This window comes from Schistocerca piceifrons, chromosome X, assembly GCF_021461385.2.
Source record: "Schistocerca piceifrons isolate TAMUIC-IGC-003096 chromosome X, iqSchPice1.1, whole genome shotgun sequence".
NCBI classification, from domain to species: domain Eukaryota; kingdom Metazoa; phylum Arthropoda; class Insecta; order Orthoptera; family Acrididae; genus Schistocerca; species Schistocerca piceifrons.
In genome coordinates this window covers 209,991,110-210,001,751 of record NC_060149.1, presented here as the reverse complement: position 1 = coordinate 210,001,751, position 10,642 = coordinate 209,991,110, and the positions used below count along the sequence as shown (strand labels likewise).

Here is a 10,642-nt window from a genome sequence, read left to right as displayed (position 1 = left end):
AGTAGTGACCTACAGATTAACACTACTGGCCATTAAAACTGCTACACCACGAAGATGACGTCCTACCGACGCGATATTTAACCGACAGGAAGAAGATGCTGTGATATGCAAATGATTAGCTTTTCAGAACATTCACACAAGGTTGGCGCCGATGGCGACACCTACAACGTGCTGATATGAGGAAGGTTTCCAACCGATTTCTCATACACAAACAGCAGTTGACCGGCGTTGCCTGGTGAAACATTGTTGTGATGCCTCGTCTAAGGAGGAGAAATGCGTACCATCAAGTTTTCGACTTTGATAAAGGTCGGATTGTAGCCTATCGCGATTGCGGTTTATCGTATCGCGACATTGCTGCTTGCGTTGGTCGAGATCCAATGACTGTTAGCCGAATATGGAATCGATGGGTTCAGGAGGGTAATAGGGAACGCTGTGCTGGATCCCAACGGCCTCGTATCACTAGCAGTCGAAATGACAGGCATCTTATCCGCATGGCTGTAACGGATCGTACAGCCACGTCTCGATCCCTGAATCAACATATGGGGACGTTCGCAAGACAACAACCATCTGCACGAACAGTTCGACGACGTTTACAGCAACATGGGCTATCAGCTCGGAGACCATGGCTGCAAATACCCTTGACGCTGCATCACAGACAGGAGCGCCTGCGATGGTGTACTCAACGACGAACCTGGGTGCACGAATGGCGAAACGTCATTTTTTCGGATGAATCCAGGTTCTATTTACAGCATCATGATGGTCGCATCCGTGTTTGGCGACATTGCGGTGAACGCACATTGGAAGCGTGTATTCGTCATCGCCATCCTGGCGTATCACCCGGCGTGATGGTATGGGGTGCCATTGGTTACACGACTCGGTCACCTCTTGTTTGCATTGACGGCACTCTGAATAGTGGACGTTTCATTTCAGATGTGTTACGACCCGTGGCCCTACCCTTCATTCGATCCCTGCGAAACCCTACATTTCAGCAGGATAATGCACGACCTCTTGTTGCAGGTCCCGTACGGGCCTTTCTGGAGACAGAAAATGTTTGACTGCCGCCCTGGCCAGCACATTCTCCACATCTCTCACCAATTGAAAACGTCTGGTCAATTGTGACCGACCAACTGGCTCGTCAGAATACGGCAGTCACTACTCTTCATGAACTGTGGTATCGTGTTGAAGCTGCATGGGCAGCTGTACGTGTACACGCCATCCAAGCTCTGTTTGACTCAATGCACAGGCGTATCAAGGCCGTTATTACGTCCAGAGGTGGTTGTTCTGGGTACTGATTTATCATGATCTATGCACCCAAATTGCCTGAAAAGGTAATCACTTGTCAGTTCTAGTATAATATATTTGTCCAATGAATACCCGTTTATTATCTGCATTTCTTCTTGGTGTAGCAATTTTAGTGGCCAGCAGTGTATTTTCAGTGAAAAGAACTTTAAGTCGAAGAGGGAAACTTGTTTTACTGTCAGATCAATCACATTTCCGTCGATTTGAAGAAGACATACTTCGCCATGATCATCATAGATTTCACGTACTGTTCTAGCAGACTGCCATATTGCAGAACTTGAAAGCTAATCTGCAGTCAGTTGTGCCGTGCTTTTCTTTTTTTTCACAAAGATTAGTTGCCCTGTAATGTAAGTGGAAAATTTTTGTGCATATAGGACTGGAATTGTGATAACGTAGACAAGGAACGCTTAGGAGCAATAGGAAATTTTGAATTGTGCTGCTGAATCCCATCTCGAACAAGTTCAAAACCTCTAAGATCGTCACTCAATCTGGCTATCTGCGGCGGTTGTTGTGGTAAGAAACGTTGCACGCTACGAAAAACGTTGCGCTTTACAATTAGGACTTTCACTTCGACTGCATATTTCAGACGATCGGTCTGTTCAAACAAGAATGCCTCGAGTCCCACACTTCGTTTCCATTAGGTTTCAATGTCTGCAAATGAGAAAGCGAAATGAGGGCAGATGACCAATGTCAGAACCACAAAGCATGTACGATCTCGAATTGAAGTCGTTTCCGTGTAAGATTAGAAGAGTGTTGGCCATGGAGAAATACGCTGATAATGAAGTAACATGTAAACTTACGACGATTATGAGCTACTACATAACTAATGCTAGTATGAACCAGTTCTGAGATAATGTAGCGCTTTGTGTGATAAGAGCTAATTAGTCCTACTGTAGCAGAAATCTGTCATGTAATTAGTTGTTTTAACTGGCAACACAAACGGAAGCACATAATAATTCTGTTGAGATAGGCGCACAGTAATTTGTAGTTGAGTTACGTCAGAATTAATTCTCTACTTTCTCATTGCGTTATGAAGCGATCAAGTACCCCAAAGATATACCTCTGGCTGCAGTTCAGAAACCAACCACTTCACTGCGAATGTGCTTTTATTAAGTTCAGACATATTTTTGCTGTAGGTCTCCTTTTAAATTACACTCAGCTCTACAGGTCTACAGTCATGAGCCTCTAGAGACCTTGAGATTATTGTCATCAAGTCTCAGGATAGAACTACCAAGGCTTCACAAAGATTCGATGCAATCTTGAGTGTTTACAAATGCGAATGTAGATGTATTAGCAGACGTATTACACATTTCAACGAGTTCACGAACTGTGAGGCTGTTGCTTTCCATTAACAACACTGCCACTGATGACACTGTTCTCGTTATAGTCTTAACTATGGAGAGAAAGAGAGCGAAAAATAAAAATCATTTCAGGAAAGGAGGCAGTTTTCTTTTCGGAAAAATGCTACAATGTACTCTATCACATACTTCACCTCTGTCACAGATATAGAGGTACATCTTATTATAGGTCTACAATGCCATTGGTTCTCAAGACGCTGAATGGTTCGTTCGCTGTTACAGTGCTTCGTATTTAGCGGAATGTTAGTAGATACTCGACACCTTTCATGAAAGTACCTTTTTAGCATTTAAAAGATGAAGTGCGATAAAAACAAAAAAAATGGCTCTGAGCACTATGGGACTTAACTACTGTGGTCATCAGTCCCCTAGAACTTAGAACTACTTAAACCTAAATAGTGACTCATGGTGTTTAGCGATGAATCACGGGTGTGCACTATCCCGTGTAATCTTCGTTGGCGAGCATGGTGGTGACCTGGGGGGCAGGTCCCATTCTTCCAATGTTTTGTAGAGATACAGCGGTGTTGCTCTTGGGGTCATGGTGTGGGAAGCCATCGAGCATGACTTCAGGGTTGGTAGTGATTGAGAGAACGCTATCAGCAAAACTGTATATCATGTACATAATGTGTCCTCATATGTTACCGCTCATATGATAGTATCGTGGTGCTGTTCTCCAACAGAACAGTACTAGTTCACTCAAGGCATGTGTCTCTAGCGACCGTCTGAGTTACACCCGTGACTAGCAAGATCCACAGATCTGTCCTCGATAAAACATCTATGGTTCCACCTAATAATTCCGACCGAGTGCCAGGATCCAGGATATCAAGAACCAGTTGCAACAGTTGTGGGCCAGCTTGCTTCAGGAGAGGATACAACGACCTTAATGATACCCAACCAGCAGAGTCAGTGCATGCATTCAGCACAACATTGTGATAAAGGGGCTCATACTGCCAAGTTATTTGCAAATTTGACTCGATTTTGTTATCACTAAAGTAGCATCGCATCTCCTTACCCCAACCCGTGAAGTTATATTTCATTTCCTGCTCCCCTTCTGCGTACTTCTTTGTCTAGTATGTATTGGAAGCGGCACAGTAGGAGCCGAAGCTCTGTAAGAAGTAGGAAGACGATGGAATTTCAGTTTTTTGTTTTGTTTGCTAGCTGTAGAGGTGCTTTCCAAAAGTACTGGAAAGGTAAGAGAAATGCCTTTAGCTCTCATACTCAATGAAGGTATAAACCTAACCTACACCTACTAGTGATGAGGAGCGGGCAACGTTTCAGGTGGACAACGTAGGTGGGGACTGAACGTTTTCCAGAATAAGGCATCGACCTGTACCAAGTACCACCGGTCTCCTTTGAGGACTGAGAGTGGATAAATGTAGGACACGCCCTGGCCCTTGGGATAGGAACCTATTTCTGAAGGCGGTTGTGCCACCAATGCCAGCGGCATGGAGATGTGGAAAGCAATGGGAAACTACCACATTAAAGAACAAGTTGGTTATCCCATGGTAGAATCTAATGATGAATTAATAACATATTTATTTTTCAGACTTTCTGATCATGGGTTTTGGAGCCCAAGGTCCGTCAGGAGAAGGTCGTCAATCCAAAGAATCCTCGCAAAGGAAGAAAGAGAGAGAGAGTGCGAGAGACAGAGAGAGAGGAAAAGTTCGTATTGCCACATGGAATGTGGGAAAACTTTTGAATCTTGAAAACTCGAGGAAGTCAAAAGACTATGATAAAGTGTCAACTGTATATTCTAGGATTGTGTGAGACAATGTGGGCTGGAAACAGTGCCTTTAAATCTGAAGATTTCAGCATAATTTGTAGTGGAAACCAACAGTCAGGCAAGAATGGAGTACCTATTGTATTAAAAAAAATTGATGCATAATGTAACGAACATCTACTATGTGAGTGACAAGATGTTACTGATAAGAGTTAAAAGCTAGCTTTGTTGACATAATAATTCAAGTATAGTTACCAACATCAAGTAGTAACGATCAAGAAACTAAAAAACTTACGACTCGGTCGAAGAGTTAATGGAAACTTTAACCACCAAAGACAGTGTTATTCTCAAGGAAAATTTTAATGTGTTAGTAGGTATAGAAGAGGTCGACAAATGTGCTGGTGAGCTCGGATTGGGAAGAATGAGTTCAAGTGGAGAGAAATTATTAGAATTTTGTGAACCACATGAGAGGGTTATAGCAAACATACATTATGAAGGTCCAAAGAGAGAGACATCTGGTGGTAGTGTGAGATGTATGACATTATATAATACTAGAGCAGTGCTACTGGAACTAACTGAACTCTAGTCGTGTTATCCAGATGTTAACAGGGATAGTGTAATATCAGATTTCAGAAACACCAGCTCAAATATCCAAAGAAATGGACACTATACATTGAAGGATGCGGAGATTGGTCAGGGATTCAAGCATGAAACAGTGGAATCAGACAGGAAACAATGCAGCTGAGATATAAAGACAAATACACGATGTTTCATTTCGGAACGACGTTCTAAAAATGTGGGGAGACGTTCCTTGCACTAAAACAGGAAAAAAATGTCCGGTAAACATGGGATCTAAAATGTATGCTTTATGAGCTATGAGTAATTGTTCATCATCGATACTGTGAACCATAGCTCTTCTACTGCAAGCTCTTTGCTTTCCATACTTTGGGAGGAGGTAATATGGACATAAAGAAGAAAAAAATGTCCAGTTAACATTGTCTCTAAAATGCATACCTTAAAAATGTTACGAGCACTATTCATCTTCACTACAGTGAAATACATCTCTGCTACTGATCAAGTCTTCATAGTTCTTAAGGTATGTATTTTGGAGCCCGTGTTCACTGGATTTTTTTTTCTTGATTTTGTGTGAGGAAGCTGGGCCCAAATTTTTCAAATGTCATTTTCAAACACCCTGTACAACAAATGCAACCCCAGACGTATTAGACAAAAGGAAGTTACAGCTTAGGAAGACTTGTACGATCCCAAAATTATTGGAATTTATTGGCGAAAGCAACAGCCTAAAACAAAACAAAAAAAAAACCTATCAGTATAAAGCAATAAAAAACAAGATAGCAATAGTGTGATGTTTAGAGAAAAAATTGCTGGAAAAATTAGTAAAGAAACAGAAGACGATGTTAAATGTGGCAAACAGAATGAACCTTACTCAAATATTAAATAGCTACAACACAGGAATTGAGCCAAGAGTAACATACTGAGAGTTAAAATGGGGAACTGCTATTTGACATACAAGATGTAAGTGACATGTGAAAAGAGTATGCATGTATGTCTGAAGGACACTGCATTAGACTATACAGACACTGAAAAATACAAAGGCTGCAAATGCTGACATACGAATAGGCAGTAAGCAGGTCCAGAAAGTAACCGAATTAAGCAACCTGGGTAGCATTGTGAAGGAAAACAATAGATGTCTCAAGGAAATCAAGATAAGAATAACACTGACCAAGACTGCTTCCCAAAATAAGAAGAATCTTCCACTGAAGAAGCTCATCAGCTTCTACACTAAGGAAAGATCTGTAAAGACATCTTGGGTTGTCGGGTGTTCTGCCGGATATCAGCGTCGTACTTGCACGATATTTCGATCACGTGGCTCGTGACCTTCATCAGGTGCGACCTGAGACTGCTCCTCGAGTGGACCTGGTCCAGTATTTATGCCTAATGCCTTCCCCCTCCACCAACGGCTGCAGGCGCTTCCTGTGTGGAGCGGCAACGCTCCAACAGGTCGTGGTGAGCGGGCGCGGACCGCAGGGGGAACGCTTGGTACCCCAGACCGTAGATGAAACCCCCAGGAGCGGGTTTGGTGGGCGCGGACCGCAGAGGGAACACCTAGAACCGCAGCGGATGGAAAACGGAGCAGCAACGCTCCAGCAGGTTGCAGGGAATGGGCGCGGACCACACAGGAAGCGCCTGCAGCCGTTGGTGGAGGGGGAAGGCATTAGGCATAAATACTGGACCAGGTCCACTCGAGGAGCAGTCTCAGGTCGCACCTGATGAAGGTCACGAGCCACGTGATCGAAATATCGTGCAAGTACGACGCTGATATCCGGCAGAACACCCGACAACCCAAGATGTCATTAGATCGCCGGGAAAGCCTGAAGAGTTACATCTGTAAAGACCTTTGTGTGGACTGGCCTGACATATGGGTGTGAAACCTGGACGTTAGCATAGCAGGAGAAAGAACGTCTTCAAGTTGCGGTAATGTGGTACTGGAGAAGAATTACAGGGACTAGCTGGACTGATGGAAAAACGAACAGGAAATAGGAGAGAAGAAAGATAACTGAAAGTTATAGGCCAACGCAAAGAAAAGCTCGCTGGACATTTAATCAGCGAGGCTATTCTTCTTCGAAAGCTTAGAACACAAGATTGTAGGGAAGAAAATGACGGAACGACCCTATTTAAAAAAAATTATTAATGAGATATGATGTTGACCATACATGATGATGAATAGGACTGCTGAAGAGAGGAAGCTGTGGTTTCAGAGACTAGACTCAGCATTTTGAAATAAGAATATCGTAAAGGTTTACCGGAGACGTCTCTCTAATTTTTGGAGGGATGGGAACTAGATTAGGTGTAAAGGTTGCAGAAGGCAAGGCGCGAGGTAAGATCTTCAGAAAGTAGGGAAGGAAGAATAGGGTTTAACTTCCCCGTCATCAATGGAGTCATTAGAAACAGTGTAAATGATCGGATTCGACAAAGAGCAGAAGGAAGTTGACTGTGTTCTTTTCCAGGAAAAATCCAGACATTTGTCATGAACAATTTAAAGTTGTCAGAGGTGTATTACGTTTGGGTGGCAGAACTGAACTCCGCTATTTCATAAAGCACACACACACAAAATGAGGTACCACGAAGGAATTTTGCGAATGGAACGGAAATCGGTAGAAGTGATGTAAAGACAAATAAATGATAACAATTTCACAAAAAATTGGATGATTTGCTGAAGAGAAAGAGCTTCACAAACTGAGCAAGTCAGTAACGCGTTAGTTCGCCTCTGGGCCTTATGCAGGCAATTTATAGACTTAGCACTCCATCTGCAGGCCACAAGTGGCCAATCGGGACCATCCGACCGCCGTGTCATCCTCAACTGAGGATGCAGGTAGGAGGGGCGTGTGATCAGCACACCACTCTCCCAGTCGTTATGATAGTTTTCTGCGACCGTAGCCGCTACTATTCGGTCGAGTAGCTCCTCAAATGGCATCACGAGGCTGAGTGCACCCCGAAAAATGGCAACAGTGCATGGCGACCCGGATGGTCACCCATCCAAGCGCCGGCCACGCCCGACAGCGCTTAACTTCGGTGATCTGACGGGAACCGCTGTATCCACTGCGGCAAGGCCGTTGCCAATTAATAGACTTGACACTGATTAATAGAGTTGTTGGTTGTCCTCCTGAGGGATATCGTGCCAAATTCAGTCCAGCTGGCACTTTAGACATCAAAACCCGGAGCTAATTGAAGGGACCTGCCCATGTGCTCCAAACGTTCTCAATTAGGAGGAGATCCGAGGATCTTTCTGGGTTAGACATTGTTCGGCCAACACGAAGACAAGTATCATCAACTCTCTGCATGTGCAGGAGGACGTGATGTTGCTTAAATGTAAGTCCAGGAGGGTTTGCCAAAAAGGGCAACAAAACACGCTGAATATCGTCGACGTACCTCTGAGCTGTAAGAGTGCCGCTGATGACGTCCAAAGGAGTCCTTCTATGCAAAGAAAAGGTAACCCAGACCACACGTGAGGCTGTCGGGCCGTATGGCGTGCGAGAGTCAGGTTGGTATCCTACGGCTGTCTGGGATGTCTCCATATACGTCTTCGCTGGTTATTGTGGGGTGAGTTCGAGGCGGGAATCATCACTGAAGACAATTATTCTTCAGTCAATGAGATTCCAGGCGGAAGACGTGTGTGGAGACGCCCCAGACAGAGGTGCGATACCAACCTGACTGTCGCGCTGCCATACAGACCAACAACCAGTCTCTGGTGCCATTTCTTTTCATAGCAGAACTTCTTTGGTTGTCTTCCTTGGTACCCTTATAGCATAGCGGTTCGTCGACATTATTCCACACCCAGTTTTGTAGGCCTTCACGCAAACCATCGTGGAATTACATTTGAGCAAGGTAATGAGCTTCTGTACGAGGCGAGAGTTTCTGCTGCTTGCCCTAGTGCTTGCCAAACCCAACCTTGACCATCAAGGTTCCCGGATCTCTCACCATCTTGGAGCGTTTGGAGCATTATGGGCAGGATACTCCAATCAACTCGGCGTTTAGATGACCTAACGCACCAACTGGACAGAGTTTGGTACGATATGCCTCAAAATGACATCCAACAACTCTATCAACCAATGCCAATCCGAACAACCGCTTGTATAAGTGCTAGAGGCAGAACAACGATTTATTGACTTGCTCAGTTTGTGAATCTCTTTATCTTGAATAAATAATCCAGTTTTTCTGATATTCTAATCATTTTTTTGTCTGTACATGTACATCACGTCTACCGATTTCCGTCTCATTCGGAAAATTCCTTCGTGGTGCGTCTTTTTTTGTGTTCGAGTGTACATTCAAATATTTCTAGGGAGTGCTACAATTTGGGAGGGTTCAAAGCATGCTGATAACTGCAAGGCTATCTAATAAAGCATATGTAGTTTTGGATCATGATTTAGGATGACATGCCTTCTATTGTACGACTGCATGCCAGCTAGTAGGTAAAGTCGCACTGGAAGCGTCATAAAATCAGTTGTCTACTTGACAAACTCGGCGCTGCATCCACGCTAATTGCCATCGATGTTTTAAGTATTTACTATTAATTCCAGGTCACCAATATCAAATTCTTATGCACTCAATTATAGCGATACTTAGGCAGTTTGCAAACACATTTTGGTGGACAATCTCCTAATAACAATCATCTTTAGACAACATGAATAGTATTTTGTAAGCATTTAACATATTTACAGAGGTGCGTGAAAGTTTCATTGCAATTGGAAAACATGTGGCGGATGTAGCTCGTAAAATAGTTTCTGCATTACTGGTTTACGGAGCAGTCAGCGCTGACGTTTATGGAGAATCGCATTGGAGCGAATATGTTTTGCCAGCAGTGAAAAAGATCCTGGAGACAGAATATGAGACCATATTTCCCAAGGCATACGTCATGGCGTAGAACTGTGAAATCATATTTCACATTTTTCGCGTTTTTAAGCGTAGCAATGTTATGTATGGCCCCGACCGTACATTATCGCAAGCAAAACGTCGCCGCGCCGGACGCAGACGCCATTAGCATTTGTAGCATCCGTGCTACTCTTATCTCCGGCACCTTATCTGCGAACAAGTGGGCGTTCTTCAAATATATTTCCGTCCAGTCCTTCGCAGTACGCCATCAAATACAGTTATGGAAACAGAATCGTCAATAAAATTATCGCTACGTTAATTCTTATTTACACGCCTCTGGAGTTCCTGTATATCTACTCCATTCGATTGCAAAAGACAGCAATTGACTATTGTCTCTCTCATCGATTCCAAGCCGTAAAATGTTTTCCACTATTTCACTCACTTGAGTTTGCTTATTTATTTTCCGTTTTGTTGTTCTCTGTTGATCACCTGACTGGTGTATGAAAGCTACTTTCTGTCAGCTAATGACATGCACTACTTTGGACTAAAGTACGTCACGTTTGTCTGTACAGTTGACAAGTGGACGAGTTAAAATCTTCGATACATACACTATACGATCAAAAGTATCCGGACACCTGGCTGAAAATGACTTACAAGTTCGTGGCGCCCCCCATCGGTAATATAGTGTTGGCCCACCTTTAGCCATGATGACAGCTTCCGCTCTCGCAGGCATACGTTCAGTCAAGTGCTGGAAGGTGTGTTGGGGAATTCCAGCCCATTCTTCACGGAGTGCTGCACTGAGGAGAGGTATCGATGTCGGTCGGTGAGACCTGGCACTAAGTCGGCGTTCCGGAACATCCCAAAGGTGTTCTATAGGATT

General features: G+C 43.8%; 1 pseudogene; it reads right to left on the bottom strand.

The window, feature by feature from the left end:
* Nucleotides 1-7,893: 7,893 nt before the first annotated feature.
* LOC124723356 lies at nucleotides 7,894-8,011 on the bottom strand (annotated as a pseudogene).
* Between the last annotated feature and the right edge of the window lie 2,631 nt (nucleotides 8,012-10,642).